Source organism: Rhinatrema bivittatum, chromosome 2 (genome assembly GCF_901001135.1).
Source record: "Rhinatrema bivittatum chromosome 2, aRhiBiv1.1, whole genome shotgun sequence".
Taxonomy (NCBI): Eukaryota; Metazoa; Chordata; class Amphibia; order Gymnophiona; family Rhinatrematidae; genus Rhinatrema; species Rhinatrema bivittatum.
Window position 1 is genome coordinate 201,772,184 of NC_042616.1, and position 12,287 is coordinate 201,784,470.

Below are 12,287 nucleotides of genomic sequence, written 5' to 3' on the forward strand. Positions count from 1 at the left end.
AAAAAATAAATGTGTGTCTCAGACACACATTTATTGCTCAGCTATTAACGACTGCCTGGAGCAGGCGTTAATAGCTGAGCGCTTTGAAAAGAAGTACAGAAAAGCAGAAAAAACTGCTTTTCTGTACTTCTTTAAAAGTTAAGAAAAAAAAAAACCTCAGCCAGCTGCATTGAAGACCAACGCCGATATGCTTGGTGTCGGTGTTCATAACCGGCAGACCGCCGGTAACTTTGGGGTCGCATTATCAAGGAGCCGCTAAGGTCGCACAAGCAACCCTAGCACCTCCTTGCTAGCGCGATCCCCTAATTTACCACATTAGGAAAGCGGGTGCTGACTTTTCAGCGCCCGTTTTACGCATTTTTTTATAGCATCGGCCCCTCAATTTGGAAAATTCATGTAAACCAAAATTGACTCATTCTGATCAAATTTCACTTTTACATCATCCAAATTAAACACCCCTGTTGTTCATTTCAGTACCAGCTGCTCCAAGAAACATTCATTTATGGTATCTAAAAATGTTGTCTCCATATCATTTCCTGAACAAACATTCACCTAGTCAATATTCATGTAATTGAAATCTATCATTATTATTTTGTTTCTAACTTTAGTATCCTATCTAATCTCTGTTTGCATTTCATAGTCCAGAGAGATGTATACCTTAGGTACATATGATATTATGAGTGCTGGCCACAGGCTCATAGAGTGTATCTTAGCTGGCATGCTGGGTAGTATAGAAAAGAAACTCACCACCACCCCAGCTGGGGCTAGAAAAAGATTTGTCAGTACTTGAGGGATTTTTCTTTTGTGTATTATATATATTGATATGGCCTTATAAACCCTTATTCAATCTTAAAAGTTCATTAGAACTTCAGTTCACAGTTTTCTAGCACTTTTCATACTGGGTTATGTGTGTAAATTGTTTTAAGATGTGTCCTTATTAAACCTCATCAAGAATTAAACCAACACAGCAGCTTAAATTTCACCTACAAACAAAACGATTCTGAAGCTGAGTGTGGCTCAAGTCAACGTCTAGAAGCAATGGGATAACAAAACATGCTATTTGCACTTTAATTTTGCATTTTTTTTTTGTTCTTTATGAGTGCAGAGCCCAGCACATTTCTAAAACTGTTAGAATTTCTCTGAACCAATATAACATAAAAGATTTACTGTTACAGTTTGTGTGTGGCCAAGGCAGTGGCATATGGAAAACATGTTTCCTGCTATTTAATTTAATTACTCCAATCACGTGCCAGCCTAAGGCATGTCATTCTGAACCTCTGAGGCTCTTTGTCTGTCAAGGAGATGGACAATATCTTGGCTTTGTTTAGTTGCTCTGCAGGCTGCAGATAAAACCACTAAAATACTGACTGTTTGTTTAACCAAAACTTTGCATTTTTTACCATTTGGCTTTCATTTTTGCTTTACAAAAAAAGATGACATTTTGGCCTGGGTGAGCTGCAAAGGAAATATTAGAGATCTGAAGAATCACTGTCATTTTCTGTGGTTAAACAGAGGAGAAAGAACATTACAGCCTTCAAGACAGAAATAAGCTTAGCTTGCAGAAACCTAAGACGTGTGAATGTATTCTTTCAGCCTTGGCTCTTACTGTTGGGACACTTGGAGTGCTTATTTTCTATATGTTTCATCCTACGTTCCTAACTTTGTTACTTTCTTGCTGAAATTAAAATTTAGCATTTTCATAATTTGAAAAGAATGAGATGCTAAGCCAAGATGAGAAACAGAACATTTTAGAAATGGAAAACTTTTTTTTTTTTTTTTTCAAAACAAGTAATTTGGATCCCATGAAACATCTTTGAATCTTGGTACTTAGGACTCATATTCAGCAGTGGAGTCTGGGATTTCGTACTGGGGCAGGGAACGCATGGAGGTTGAGGGGCTTGAGTAAGCCAAGAGCAATAAAAATCAGAACTCATAATGTTGATGTTGTGCTTTGTGGTTCATTAAGCACATGTAACCGTAGATCAGACTTCTGATGGAAAGAAGAAAACAAAATGAGTTTTTTGTGAACTTTTTTTTTTTTTGCAGGTGAATTCCATGACCTTGTCTGGGTTAGGGCCAGAAGTTGGGAGGGAGAGGTTTGAGAAATGGGTAGGAGGTAAGTTGAATAGTTTTATCAACTCCTTTTCAATTGACCTTCCCACATAAAATATCCTAAGATTTCCTGTCATTAATTCCATATCAGAATATGCTAGTGTCATGAAAATTGCCAGACTGCGTGTCAGGATGTCAGATTAAAAATCGGAAAAATTCCAAGCACTGACAAATTTAAGAAAAAATTCCATTTATTTTCGTGGTTTAGATTAATTATTAAAGCTTGAACCACTTCAACTTAAATATTCATTTCAAAAATCTCAGCGCTTATAGTGTCAGATTTTCTTAGGCTTTGGTGTTATAAGCTTCGCAGTACATGCGTAAAAGTACATAATTTTCAGTAAGTTCATATAAATCTAGGGTGGACTGGGGTAGAACTTTCTCTAGTCACAATTGTATCATCCAGTTCATGCTCACTAGGCATATGGAACATAGCAAAAAACAAGTCATCATGTCTTCCGACTCCAGCAGTGGGACCAGATTCAAGCTTCTATTTTTAACCTTCTTAAATTTACAAATTTTATGACCTTCAACTTTAAATCCTCCATGCCCCTCCACTTCCCTCCTCCCACCTCCCAGATCTTCTTATGTTCTGTTGCTTTATTCCCATAAGATAGTCATTTATTAGAATATTATTTGATTTGGCTTTAGGAATGGGCACCATTTTATTTGAGTGACTGGGCAGAATAGGGAGGAATTGGGAGCATGATAAACTTTTTTAGAAATGTTCGGTGGTGTGTTAGTGATGCAACAGATCCAAGTGACTAATAAGGATCTGGAATTGTATTCAGACATAGCTAGAGCGGCAGAATCTGGAATATATTGTGGGGAGCATGGTTCATGGAGCAGTGGAGGGACTCAAAATTGAGGAATATCACTTTTCTGGAATTATTCCCAGTGGTAGCAGCTTTATCAATTTTTAACCAGTCCAAGGTACTCTGTGAAATCCCTTTGAAAATTCTTCTCTAAATTACAAGAAAAAGAGATGGCTTTTCAATCTGTAATATCAAATGGATATAAATTGCCTTTGTTTTACAGTAAAAATGAGGAAAGAAAAAAAGGCAACTGGATTTGGAGGGGAAAGAAAGAAATCTACAAAATTTTAGGCAGAATAGGCTAATACAACATAAATTTAATTTCCATTTTTGACCCAATTAACTTTCTAAAATGCATGCAGAAAAGTGATATTCCTCATCAGTTTTGACTCCCTCCACCGCTCCATGAACCATGCTCCCCACAATATGTTCCAAATTCTGCTGCTCTAGATATGTCTGAATACAATTCCAGAGCTTTATTAGTCACTCGGATCTGTAGCATCACTAACACACCACTGAACATTTCTAAAAAAAAAGTCTATCATACTCCCAATTCCTCCCCACTCTGCCCAGTCACTCAAATAAAATGGTGCCCACTCCTAAAGCCACATCAAATAATATTCTAATAAATGACCATCTTATGGGAATAACACAAGAGAACATAGGATGGAACTCCCCATTTGGAGGCAACAATCCACAAAAGACTTTTTCTCGAAAGTAAAACCCGACAAAGGGAAGCTCTCTGGATATAATGGTAACAAATGAAATGCTGATTTGACGTCTGCCTTGGTCTATAATGCCCAATTTCCAGCCTTCTTCACTAAAACCACTGCCATCTTGATAGATGCATAGTGCACTGTGCTCAGTTCACTGGTACAAAATTATTGCCTAACAAACCCCATAGAAAAAGCAGATTTAATAACAACCTCTACATCCCTGTCTCCTTCTTTGGGACCACCGCTAACAATAAACTACTTCATCTCAAATGGTGGGGAAGGAAAATACCCAACTTTAATTCTACTGCAAACTTGTCATTCACCATTCCCACATAATGAACCACAGGCCTGGAATTCACACTGAACCCCTCCCCACTGGACCGATGTAAGGTACTCTAAAACCTTTGTCTAACACTTAACACAGTTGCCACAACTCTGTTTGGATACTTATGGTTTATGGTTTATTGTTTTTATATACCGTCACATCGGCATGGCCTTCACAACGGTTCACATTCAGTAACATAAAGGAAATACAAAACATTTATCAAATATAGTGGCATCTAAAATCTGTTAAAAAGTACATAAAATGATATTTTAGATGCTAAAACAATAAATACATTTTAAATAGTTATAATCTTAAAAGCCGAAATACATAACAGTCTAAATACTATAACGTAAAATACCTTGCAACGAATAAAATAATAAAACTCATAATCAAATCAAGAGTACCTAACCATATAATAACAAACATTTTAAAACAATTTAGCATAAAATAAAATAGAGACTAAAAGTAATTAAAAGAAAAATCATACTGTGCTGGTAAAAATTGCTTCTCCAACCATGTAAGCATGGCCCCCACCCAAAAGGGCATTGGGCCTCACACTCCCAAAACATCACTATTTGGCTCACCCTGCCCCTTCTCCAGGATGGCTAGCGCACTTTGTCACTGAAATTACTCCCCCTCCCCGAACAAACATATTTGTGCCAGAGCTTATAGTCTGGGAATAAGCACAAAAACTTGTTAAAACTCCAACACACATTGGGGTAGATTTTTAAAAACTACGCTCGCACGTCCATGTGCACGCGTTACCTGGCGCACACATATGGACGCGTGATTTTATAGAATGGTGCGCCGGTGCGTGCATGTTATAAAATTGGCGGTGGCGCATGCAAGGGGGAGTCATTTTGGTAGACATTCATGTGGTGACGCATCGGGGCCTTACCTAATCCCCTCCCAGTCCGCTCCAATTTAGGAGCGGACTGGGAGGGAACTTTCCTACCCCCTACCCTAACCTCCCTTCACCTTCCCCTCTCCTCCCCACCCTCTAAAAACAATTTTTAAAAATTTTTACCTTTGATTTTTTAAGTTACTTCAGGGCCCAACCTGAAGTAACTTCCGCACACCGGCAGAGTGAATAATGGCGCTGTCTCAGCTCACCCCCCAGCCCCACCCAAAACATGTCCTCTGTCCCACCCCTTCTAAGAGGCCTGGTTCTTGAGCACATCCTGGCCTTTACGGGTGTGGTCGGTCCTTTTGGAAGATTTGCCCGGTGTACATAAGGCCTGGCCATGCACGTAAAGGCCGAGATTTACGCGCGCCGGGCATTTAAAATCTGCCCTATTTTGTACACTTCCCTTCCCTTTGGGTTGACTTCCAGTGTTAGCCTGTGCTTCCGTATCCAGAGGAGGATGAGAGGAATTAACCTGTTGGCCCTGATCCCCTGTCATGGTCCCAGGAGCATGCGCTTTATTAGTCATTTTTATTAACCATAAATTTATATCTTGTGTTCCCCAGGACATGAAATGGTTCTCCTCCATTATATTTCTAAATCACTTATATTTTAGCCAGGCACACCCTTCAAAGATCTTGTAAACTCCTAGATTACTATAGGCATAAGCTAAAAAAAAACCCACATTGTAAGAGATCATAATGTCCAAAGACTCTAACAAACCAAAGAAAACACCAAAATGTTCTAAGGTGTTGTTTTCTTGGATCCCTTTTCCTTGCCCTTCTCCTTCTTCTTCATCTTCTTCCCCCCTTTTCTACCCACCAATAACTTGAAAATATCAATGTAAACTCTTTTCCTGATTTTTTTCCTCAACTCCTTCAGTATCTCTATCCAAAACTCCATCAATGCCACTAAGTCAGGATGACCTATGTCCTTCCTGGGACCTGCGCCTGATGCCATAACCCCTACTCTCCCTAAAGCTTCAGATGATGAAGAGGAAGAACCAGACAAGAAGAAATCTGAAGAGGAGGAAGACTAAACTCTGGATCACTTATTTATTTATTTAATGTTTTTATATACCGGTATTCATGGGAAACATCATTTATTTATTTATTTATTTATTTATTTATTTATTTACTTATAGGCTTTTATATACCGAAGTATTGGTGATGGCCTTCACTCCGGTTTACATTTTAACAACAAGTACATTACCAACCAAAGTAGCAACTTTAACATGTATAACTTTGCAACGAGGAGATACATTGAGTTTGGAGGATCAAATTGAACGTGTGGGGAATTGGGAGAGAAAACCTTGATATGGGGAGGGGATATATACAATAGCAACTTAAGAGAGACTGTTGGGCACATAACATCATAACATCATATCGGTTATATGTAACAGAAAGTATATTGAACAAGGAGGAAGCAACTTGCGGGGGGGTGGGGAGGAGAAGCAGAGCTTAATACAAAACATTGTAAATATTACTTACAAGTAGCGGCAGCAGATATTTTTGATGGAAAAGGAGGGTAGGGGGAGGAGAAATGATGCAGAAATATTCTGGGCGGAGGGGGGAGGAGGGGAATACACTAGGTGTGGGGGAAGGGGTGTGCAATCTGTGCATTAGGGGAGGAATGCAAGGGTGGTGAGAACAGATCTGCTGAGCATTGCGGTGTAATTGCGGTGGGCACAGAATTTAATCTGGGAATGCTTGTTTAAAAAGCTATGTTTTTAGCTTTTTTTTTAATTTTTGGGTGCATGGCTTCTGCTTGTTGCATTGATTTTTTCCCATCACACCCAGACAATCTACCTATGTGGCCACACAGCTGTCCAGGGTGGTGCTTGCAGTCTCCTGGAGACCAGGGTACTCCCTCCAGGTCTCTTCATGAGTCGTCTCTGCTGTCCTGCCACACACCCCTTACTCCCTGATCAATCTCAAGCCTGAATTTATCCCATCCACAAACCAGATGCTCAACTCAAAGCCCCTAGCCATGGACTCTTAAGTTCACCCCATTGAATCATCCTGACATATCCTGACAACTCCACTGAATCAGTCCTGAGACATATCCCTCCATATCACCCCTATATCCCAAGATCCCACTATAATGACCAGCCATGCAATTCCCTTCCTGCCCAGAACCCTCATCTGGAAATCAAGCTTCTGTGAACTCTTGACCCAACTGGAGGATCCTTTATCAACAGGACTTCCCTCCTAACATGGATCCCTTCTTGGCAACTGCAAGCTCAGCTGCATTGTCACTCATCTCATCAATACTCCTACTTTCCCCCTTCCTCACCTTCCCTGTTTGACTCCTCTCATGACCTGGACCTTTGGAATTTGAGAAAGAAGAAGCATCAGCCCTCCATTTGGCTCTGCTGAGGGAGATATATCAACTTCCCTTCCCTCTCTCAGCCTCCAGCCTGAAGCCAGAGCTCCAGACCCACCCACTGTGGCAACAATACTCTGCCTAGAAACTGGCTAATCTGAAGACCACTTCAGTAGATGTTGTTCATGCTTGCACCCCAGCCACAATCCTGGCCTGACCATCAGAACATGACACCATACTGACCCAATAAAAAGCTGATCTCCAACCTGTCCCATCCTGAGATAATCTTTAAAAACTGTGATCCTGCCCCTTGATTCAGATAGTCCTTTCTTGAACCTTGGGAAGAGGAAGCCTGGTTGCCCAATGGAGGAAGCGAGAGACCCCATGGGTACCCTCAGTCAAGCCTTTCCTTCCCTTACAAGCTCCCACTGAAGAAGGTGAAAATATGCATAAGACCTCTGACCCTGACATTTCAACTAACTCAGAAGGGACTCTTCCCTTTTCTGGTCACATCTGAGCAGACTGCTGTCAGGGAAATGAAAAGATCACTCAGTAACTGCACTCACACTAGTTTTTTAATGGAGGAAACCAAATAAAAAACAAACAGATATTTTCTGATTCTTAGTTGCAGGCGGGAATAACAAAAATAGACAGAGTATAGATTCCCTTACCCAGAGGTGGAGAGAGAAACACAAAACAGCTGGTAGTCCTTCTGGTGCTACATTAATGCAAAGCCCACTGAAAATTATCAGGAAATGTTGTGCCAGCAAAGGTACTTACTTGCAGGCTACTATTTAAGCACAGCTGTGTAACTGGGATGGACTTACTTACAGCCAATGGGAATCTGACTGGGCCTAGCCCTGCCCATAATCAATTTATTTATTTATTTTTTTAGAACTTTTATATACCGACATTTATTTGCATATCACATTGGTTTAGAAGGAATGGGGAAAATAACATTGGAAAGGAAAATAAAAGTTACATGTAACAGGGAGATAAAGGAACAAGAGGAGAATATGAGAGAAAATAAAGGGAGGTCAAGAGGACCAAGGCAAGGTGATTATACATGAACTTGAGGCATAAACAATAATAAAACTTGTAAGTTGTAGGGGGAGGGGGAAGCTATTAAATCCTTAGTTCCCCAGTTCTTCATGAGACAACATAGCACTCCCAGCAGAGCTCCAGACCTACATCATACAATATCAGGGGTTCAAAAACCCTGCAGTTCCTCACAACTGCTCCATGCCATTCTCCTCCTGCCACCTGACCTCTGATGTGGCTTTCTGAGCTGCTGTCATCACAGGCTCTACCAGACTTTGCTATTGCTGCTCAAGACACCACAGCCCAAGGAGGTATGAAGAGACTGAAAAGGAGAGAGAAGGGGCTCTTTAAAATAATGGAACACACTCCTCCCCAAGAACATTGACCCACATGGAGATGAACCAACCGACGGCCATTCAGACTCCTGCTTGGTTTGAATCACACATGAGCAGGGCCATGAGGATGCGATCCTTGGGTTGGGAAGAGGGGATCCAGGTCCATTGCCATGTTAATAGCAGCAGGCTAGCACACTAGGCCCTTGCCTTAAATGTAATATAAAAAAAATAAATCTTAGATACTGAACTATTGACTAAAAAGTCAGGTCTTCAATTCCTTTGTAAATGAAAAGGGTTTAATCTTGTTTATAAAGGTATTTCACTCCAAAGGGTTGGCACAATCAAATACTTTCTTCCTCATTTCTGTTAGCTTGTCCTGTTATATGGCCAGGGACCAGATAGCGTGTTTTTTATAGGCACAAGACAAAACTAACTGGAAAGCTTCCCTTTGAAAATTAATGAAAAGATATACAGTGCATTACTTTGCAATGATACTTGCTATTCAAATTGCCCCTTAATGGATATGCTTCTGGCTTATTGGGCCTCTATAGACTTCTCTGTCATTTTAAATGCAGACCATCTTCAGCTAGTCCAGTTATAACTACTTAACACCTCCTTATAACAACTCTACAGTTAAATATTTGGATTTACACTTCTCAAGGATTACATGTTATATACCAAAACTGGGCATCTATCTATGGTCCTCAAAAGTCTGAAGGAGGTATGGTTTTCAGGATTTCCATGATGAATATTCATGAAACATATTTGCCTACATTAGATCCAAGAATCAGGTTCGTTTACCCTATTTGGATACCCTGAGATCTTGACCTGTTTGTATTCAGGCCAGATTTATGCGTAGGCAACATAGGCAAATGCCTAAGATACCAGAGTCTGAAGGTGCCAAAAACTTGGAACTACCAACTGCTATTTTTTGATTTCTAGGGGTGAAAACCTGTATCCCCAGTCTTCTGCCTATGGGTGCAATGATTTTAAATCCGGCCTAGTGTGTATCGCTCTAGAACCAGGTTGCCTCTCCCTGTTTTATATCCTATATGTTAGTTTTGTAGTAAGACAACAATTAAATCTGAGCAACTCATAGCTTAATTTCCTTATATTATGATTCTCACTGCTGCGAAGATTTTGAGCATAAATGTTTTAACAGATTTTGAAAATATGTTAAAAAAACATATGTGAAGGGATTATAAATCACACTGTTGAAACACCTAAGTATGCTCGATGCATTTTTTACATAATCATTTGTAAAAAATGTTTAAAGTTCATAAAAAGTCTTAAAAAAACAAAATAGCAGTTACCCATTCCTCCCTTGACACTCCCCCCCCCGCTAGCCCACCCTTCGGACCCTCCCCAAACATTACAATATGTCTTATGTAATCTATTAGGTCCCTGGTTGTCTAGTGTGTCCCAGAATGCCCCTAGATTTCAGGCCAGCTGCCGCCATCTTTCAAAATGGCATCAGTCAGCCTTTGCACCAACATGTGATAGGGGCAAAAGCCTAGAGCTTCCAATTTGGAAAGTGGTGGCTGATAGCCCGGAACCTAAAGGGTGCTCCAGGCCCCAGTAGACTACTGGGATCCCCACTAGACTACCAGGGACATAGTGTAAGGTATGAGGGTGGGTCTGGAGGATGGATTAGGTGGTGGTGGTGGGTTTTGGATGACTTCTATGGGGGTGGATGACTTCTAAGGGGAGGTCCTCTTTGGTTTGGAGGCGTGACTTTTTGTGAAGAAGGAGAGGGATGGGAAGGGGCAGGGTATCATCACATGATTGCTATTTATTTGTTTTACTTATTTTACTTTTGGGCTGCCTTTAGAGTTTGTGGGGGTCTAGCCAAACCCTCAGGATGGGTCTTTTATACAGTTGGAGGGGAGTGTTTAAGGCTCACATGGCCCTTCCCTTTAAATTATAGAATGGAGTCAATAAGATGTACGTCAGCGTTATGATGCCTCTGATAAAAGATAGGTACAAATCCTGAGCTGTAGCTGACTTTTTGGAAAATAATACAGCTTGCATTATTTGAGACATGCCACACTATTTTATTAGCATGAAATTTGGTATGTATGAATTGCTTTGTATACATTTACAAATTTTCTGCATGCAAAGTTGTTCAATTAAATAGGCACCATTTTTTTGGGAAAATATCACATGATATCACCGTGATAAGCATATCTCGCATAATAGACACTTTTTTCATGCGTTAAACGCTTATCATGGGTTAATAAATACACCCTAAATATTATAGTATAAGATATTATTGATTTTTGTTTGTCATTTTGGTTCGATTTTCCACCACCTTTGTCTTCTGCTCTTCATATCACAGTCCTTGTTCTGATAGAGGTGGAATCCCAGAAAAGCAAGAGGAATCTGCCTGATCCAAAGAACAAGAAAATGATATTGTAAAACAGAGTAGGTAAAGTAGTTCCGTAATCTGGGCACATTTCAGTTCTGTTCCAAGTCAAAGGATTGTGTACCATATTGGGCTTGTGTGACTCATCGAGGCAGAGAAGATTATTTATGTGATGTAATTAGAAGTCAAGGATTCCAATCCTAGGCAAAGGGAATGATGAGCCCTGTCTGCCATTTTCTCACAGAAGAGAACCAAACATCTTTTGATGTAGAATTGTTTTTTAGTTAATATGCTGCTGAGAGTAAAGACAGGTGTACAGATAGCTGTCCCTGAGGCATGAACTTGAAACTGATATATTGGTGAAATCCTCTGCACCTGCACATAATAATTGGGTACAGAAGCTGGAGTATACTTTAGGCAGCAGTAAATTATTCACTGTGACATACTGGTATATGAACCACATATATTAAAGACTCAGATATATAAACGAGAACAGCAGATGCAAAAAATAAAAGACTGAAGGAAACGTGCTTGGTCTATTACAAAAATAAATAGTGTTTACATCGGCCCAAGCCTGAGTCACTGTTTGCTCACCTCTTTTTTCAGGCTTTTTAAAATTTACTACCACTTTTATTTTAATTGCTCTTTCTAGCACAAATTTGGTCCCTTTTCTGTTATCTTACTGCAGCAAAATTTGACTCCCTGTTAGATAAAGCAAATGTAAAAGCATGTCATGATGAATGTATTTTGATAATGAGGGATGTGATCCTAATGCTATGTTTGTGCTACACATGTACCTATTTGTTGCATCTACAGGGATTTAGGCCTGGATTTTCCTATGTCGCACAGCATTCTGAATCCCGCGGTAACGGGGGGCGGGCCTGCGAAAGCCGGCAGTGATCACACCACTGCGGTGTAATCGCTGGCGGCTTTTGCACCCAATAGTGCCTCCGTGAAAGGTGGTGCTATTGGGCGTGCTACTGGCGGCGATCACAGGTCTTACCTTTTCGCCACCAGTGAAGTTACTGCCACGCCTGCCCCGACATCGCCTCAACTACTCCTCTTCCAGTCCCGACTCCGCCCCTACTCCGCCCCTATCTAGCTATCACACGCGAAAAGTCCCTTTTCGTGTGCGATACGGTTAGAAAATGACCCCCTTAGTTTGCTAACGGAGTTATTCATGTCTGCAAGTTGCAGTGCAGTAGAAGGAAAAGAAAGAAAATGTTGAGACTGTACTGCTAACATGTTGATGAAGGAATCCCATTACTGTGAAATGTGTTTTTAGTGTTCAGTCGGTTTTCAGATTGGAGCTGCTGAAAACTGTGAATGTGATCTTCTGTTTCAAGAAA